The sequence below is a fragment of the Oncorhynchus kisutch genome, linkage group LG14 (assembly GCF_002021735.2).
Source record: "Oncorhynchus kisutch isolate 150728-3 linkage group LG14, Okis_V2, whole genome shotgun sequence".
Taxonomy (NCBI): domain Eukaryota; kingdom Metazoa; phylum Chordata; class Actinopteri; order Salmoniformes; family Salmonidae; genus Oncorhynchus; species Oncorhynchus kisutch.
This window is the reverse complement of record NC_034187.2, coordinates 83,966,692-83,972,806: the sequence shown is the minus strand read 5'-3', so window position 1 is coordinate 83,972,806 and position 6,115 is coordinate 83,966,692.

Sequence of the window (6,115 nt, the reverse complement as noted above, 5' to 3'; positions counted from 1 at the left end):
TCTTCTCTCTCTGTCTCTCCTCTCCTCTCTCTCTCTTGTCTTCTCTATCTCCCACCTCTTCTGTCTCTCTCTCTCTCTCTCTCTCTCTGTCTCTCTCTCTCTCTGTCTCCGTCTCTCTCTCTCTCTGTCTCTCTCTCTGTCTCCGTCTCTCTCTCACTCTCTCTGTGTCTCTATCTCTCTCTCCCTCTCTGTCTCTCTCTCTCTCTCTCTCTGTCTTTCTCTCTCCCCCTCTCTGTCTCTCTCTGTCTCTCTCTCTGTCTCTCTCTCTGTCTCTCTCTCTGTCTCCGTCTCTCACTCTCTCTGTGTCTCTATCTCTCTCTCCCTCTCTGTCTCTCTCTCTCTCTCTCTCTCTCTCTCTGTCCCTCTCTCTGCTGTTCTATTCTGTCTCTCTCTGTGTCTCTCTCTCTCTGTGTCTCTCTCTCTCTGTGTCTCTCTCTCTCTCTGTCTCTCAAGGTAAAGTCACTTGCAGACTGCTCCTCTGTTTAATCCAATCACATGTCTAGCTTTCACTCTCTAAAATCTCACGTTAGTAGACCCAAGAGGATCAAGTGCTTAAATGCCTTGCCTGGTCCGTGGCCCCATGTGAACCCACCATCTCAGCCCTATCCCACCAGCTAGTTAGAAAGGCTGGGGGTGATTAGTTCAAGCCATCCCTATTTAGTGCACTACATTAGACCAGTACTTTATGGCACCCTATTCCCTATATAGTGCACTTTTTATCCAGTATTTTTGTTGTTGTTGCAAGAACCCTATGGGTCCTGGTCCAAAGAAGTTCACTATGTAGGGAATAGAGTGCTATTTGGGACAGGTCCTAGCCCTGTACTGTAACAGACTTGAGGGTGTCTTAATATAGCCTACTCAGTGGGCTGTCATCCTCCTTAACCAGTGAGAGATCTCAGGACACCTCAGAAGAAGTTATTATTTTATTGTGTATGCTTTTAAAAATATATATTTTTACCTTACTTTAAACAACGAATTCTGTATCGTTTGTTAATAAGGGGGCTTGTAAGTAAAAGCATTTCACGGTAAAAATCCTGTTGTATTCGGGCGAAGAGAGAAATAAAATGTCATTTGATCCTTTTTTGGGGGGGCAACACTGATATAACAGACCTGGGACCTGTAGAATCACCAGTGGAACTGTAGGATCTATAGTGATGCAACACTGATATAACAGACCTGGGACCTGTAGAATCACCAGTGGAACTGTAGGATCTATAGTGATGCAACACTGATATAACAGACCTGGGACCTGTAGAATCACCAGTGGAACTGTAGGATCTATAGTGATGCAACACTGATATAACAGACCTGGTACCTGTAGAATCACCAGTGGAACTGTAGGATCTATAGTGATGCAACACTGATATAACAGACCTGGGACCTGTAGAAGTCTGTACCAGAAAACCTACAGCATTTACAGCCTAAATGCATAGAGAGAGAGAGAGAGAGACACACAGAGAGAGAGACACCTACAGCATTCACTATATCACTACCCTGTCAACGTTACATCTTTATCGTACACTGAGTGTACAAAACATTATCAACATCTCTTTCCATGACGTAGACTGACCAGGTAAATCCAGGTGAAAAGCTATGAACCCTTATTGATGTCAGTTGTTATATCCACTTCAATCAGTGGTGATGAAGGGGAGGAGACAGGTTAAAAGAAGGATTTTTAAGCCTTGAGACATGGTGTAGGTATGCCATTCAAAGGATGAATAGGTAAGACCGGGGGTATGGTAGTAGATGCCAGGCGCACCGGTTTGAGTGTGTCAAGAACTGAAACGCTGTTGAGTTTTCCACGCTCAACAGTTTCCCCGTGTGTATCAAGAATGGTCCACCACCCAAAGGACATCCAGCCATCTTGACACAACTGCAGGAAGCACTGGAGTTACCATGGGCCCAGCATCCCTGTGGGACGTTTTCAACACCTTGTAGAGTCCACGCCCCGATGAAATGAGGCGGTTCAGAGGGAAAGGGGGGGGGGGGTGCAACTCCCAATATTAGGAAGGTGTTCTTAATGTTTTGTACACTCCGTGTATATGGACAGATTCTAGATCATTACTCCGACGCTTTGTGGATACGGGCCCAGGGAGCTTGAGGTTCAGGTTGGGTGGTACCTTTTTTGGCAGCCTGGGTTCAGAGGCTGAGCTGCTACTGATGGTAGTCCTGAAAGCTTGGATTACTCCCTCTGGCTGAGAGAGAGAGAGAGAGATGATGAAGAGGGTGAGAAAATAGGGGAGAGAGAGCAGGAGGGAGAGAGAGAAGGAGGGAGAGAGAGAAGGAGGGAGAGAGAGAGAGAGCTGGAGGGAGAGAGAGAAGGAGGGAGAGAGCAGGAGGGAGAGAGAGCAGGAGGGAGAGAGAGAAGGAGGGAGAGAGAGAAGGAGGGAGAGAGAGAGAGAGCTGGAGGGAGAGAGAGAAGGAGGGAGAGAGAGCAGGAGGGAGAGAGTTAAACGGAGATCATCTCTTCGCTTTCACTACTCTTTCTATTCATCCCTTCTTTCAGCGAGGTCTATTTGCGCCTCCTCAGGATTGGCTGTTGGTGGTGTTTGTATTTGTCACTAGTCTGTCTCTGCTGTCAGACACAGTCACGTTGGCAGTGGACCAGAATACGTTTCACTCTGCGGTGACAGGAAAGCCTGGTCTCTTTGTTTTCACTTCCTCATAAGCTACGTGTGGAGAGAATCAGACAAAGATAATACATTTAATGTAAAATGTAAATCAAATCAAATGTTATTTGTCACATACACATGGTTAGCAGATGTTATTTGTCACATACACATGGTTAGCAGATGTTATTTGTCACATACACATGGTTAGCAGATGTTATTGGTCACATACACATGGTTAGCAGATGTTATTTGTCACATACACATGGTTAGCAGATGTTATTGGTCACATACACATGGTTAGCAGATGTTATTTGTCACATACCCATGGTTAGCAGATGTTATTGGTCACATACACATGGTTAGCAGATGTTATTTGTCACATACACATGGTTAGCAGATGTTATTGGTCACATACACATGGTTAGCAGATGTTATTTGTCACATACCCATGGTTAGCAGATGTTATTGGTCACATACACATGGTTAGCAGATGTTATTTGTCACATACCCATGGTTAGCAGATGTTATTGGTCACATACACATGGTTAGCAGATGTTATTTGTCACATACACATGGTTAGCAGATGTTATTGGTCACATACACATGGTTAGCAGATGTTATTGGTCACATACACATGGTTAGCAGATGTTATTTGTCACATACACATGGTTAGCAGATGTTATTTGTCACATACACAGGGTTAGCAGATGTTATTGGTCACATACACATGGTTAGCAGATGTTATTGGTCACATACACATGGTTAGCAGATGTTATTTGTCACATACACATGGTTAGCAGATGTTATTTGTCACATACACATGGTTAGCAGATGTTATTGGTCACATACACATGGTTAGCAGATGTTATTGGTCACATACCCATGGTTAGCAGATGTTATTTGTCACATACACATGGTTAGCAGATGTTATTTGTCACATACACATGGTTAGCAGATGTTATTTGTCACATACACATGGTTAGCAGATGTTAATGCGAGTGTGTAGCGAAATGCTTGTGCTTCTAGTTCCGACAATGCAGTAATAACCAACAAGTAATCTAGCTAACAATTCCAAAACTACTACCTTATAGACACAAGTGTAAGGGGTTAAAGAATATGTACATAAAGATATATGAATGAGTGATGGTACAGAGCGGCATAGGCAAGATACAGTAGACGGTATTGAGTACAGTATATACATATGAGATGAGTATGTAAACAAAGTGGCATAGTTAAAGTGGCTAGTGATACATGTATTACATAAAGATGCAGTAGATGATATAGAGTACAGTATATACGTATACATATGAGATGAATAATGTAGGGTATGTAAACATTATATTAGGTAGAATTGTTTAAAGTGGCTAGTGATATATTTTACATCATTTCCCATCAATTCCCATTATTAAAGTGGCTGGAGTTGATTCAGTGTGTTGGCAGCAGCCACTCAATGTTAGTGGTGGCTGTTTAACAGTCTGATGGCCTTGAGATAGAAGCTGTTTTTCAGTCTCTCGGTCCCAGCTTTGCTGCACCTGTACTGACCTCGCCTTCTGGATGATAGCGGGGTGAACAGGCAGTGGCTCGGGTGGTTGTTGTCCTTGATGATCTTTATGGCCTTCCTGTGACATCGGGTGGTGTAGGTGTCCTGGAGGGCAGGTAGTTTGCCCCCGGTGATGCATTGTGCAGACCTCACTACCCTCTGGAGAGCCTTACGGTTGTGGGCGGAGCAGTTGCCGTACCAGGCGGTGATACAGCCCGACAGGTTGCTCTCGATTGTGCATTTGTAGAAGTTTGTGACTGCTTTTGGTGACAAGCCACATTTCTTCAGCCTCCTGAGGTTGAAGAGGCGCTGCTGCGCCTTCTTCACAATGCTGTCTGTGTGGGTGGACCAATTCAGTTTGTCTGTGATGTGTATGCCGAGGAACTTAAAACTTACTACCCTCTCCACTACTGTTCCATCAATGTGGATAGGGGGGTGTTCCCTCTGCTGTTTCCTGAAGTCCACAATCATCTCCTTAGTTTTGTTGACGTTGAGTGTGAGGTTATTTTCCTGACACCACACTCCGAGGGCCCTCACCTCCTCCCTGTAGGCTGTCTCGTCGTTGTTGGTAATCAAGCCTACCACTGTTTTGTCGTCCGCAAACTTGATGATTGAGTTGGAGGCGTGCGTGGCCACGCAGTCGTGGGTGAACAGGGAGTACAGGAGAGGGCTCAGAACGCACCCTTGTGGGGCCCCAGTGTTGAGGATCAGCGGGGTGGAGATGTTGTTGCCTACCATCACCACCTGGGGGCGGCCCGTCAGGAAGTCCAGTACCCAGTTGCACAGGGCGGGGTCGAGACCCAGGGTTTCGAGCTTGATGACGAGCTTGGAGGGCACTATGGTGTTAAATGCCGAGCTGTAGTCGATGAACAGCATTCTCACATAGGTATTCCTCTTGTCCAGATGGGTTAGGGCAGTGTGCAGTGTGGTAGAGATTGCATCGTCTGTGGACCTATTTGAACGGTAAGCAAATTGGAGTGGGTCTAGGGTGTCAGGTAGGGTGGAGGTGATATGGTCCTTGACTAGTCTCTCAAAGCACTTCATGATGACGGAAGTCAGTGCTAGGGGGCGGTAGTCGTTTAGCTCAGTTGCCTTAGCTTTCTTGGGAACAGGAACAATGGTGGCCCTCTTGAAGCATGTGGGAACAACAGACTGGGATAGGGATTGATTGAATATGTCCGTAAACACACCAGCCAGCTGGTCTGCGCATGCTCTGAGGGCGCGGCTGGGGATGCCGTCTTGGCCTGCAGCCTTGCGAGGGTTAACACGTTTAAATGTTTTCCTCACATCGGCTGCAGTGAAGGAGAGACCGCATGTTTTAGTTGCGGGCAGTGTCAGTGGCATAAAAAGTTATTTAGTCTGCCTGGGAGCAAGACATCCTGGTCCGTGACGGGGCTGGTTTTCTTTTTGTAATCCGTGATTGACACATACCTCTTGTGTCTGAGCCGTTGAATTGAGATTCTACTTTGTCTCTATACTGACGCTTAGCTTGTTTGATTGCCTTGCGGAGGGAATAGTTACACTGTTTGTATTCGGTCATGTTTCCGGTCACCTTGCCCTGATTAAAAGCAGTGGTTTGCGCTTTCAGTTTCACGCGAATGCTGCCATCAATCCACGGTTTCTGGTTTGGGAATGTTTTAATCGTTGCTATGGGAACGACATCTTCAACACACGTTCTAATGAACTCGCTCACCGAATCAGCGTATTCGTCAATGTTGTTGTTTGATGCAATACGAAACATATCCCAGTCCACGTGATGGAAGCAGTCTTGGAGTGTGGAATCAGATTGGTCGGACCAGCGTTGAACAGACCTCAGCGCGGGAGCTTCTTGTTTTAGTTTCTGTCTGTAGGCAGGGATCAACAAAATGGATTCGTGGTCAGCTTTTCCGAAAGGAGAGCGGGGCAGGGCCTTATATGCGTTGCGAAAGTTGGAATAGTAATGATCCAAGGTTTTTCCAGCCCT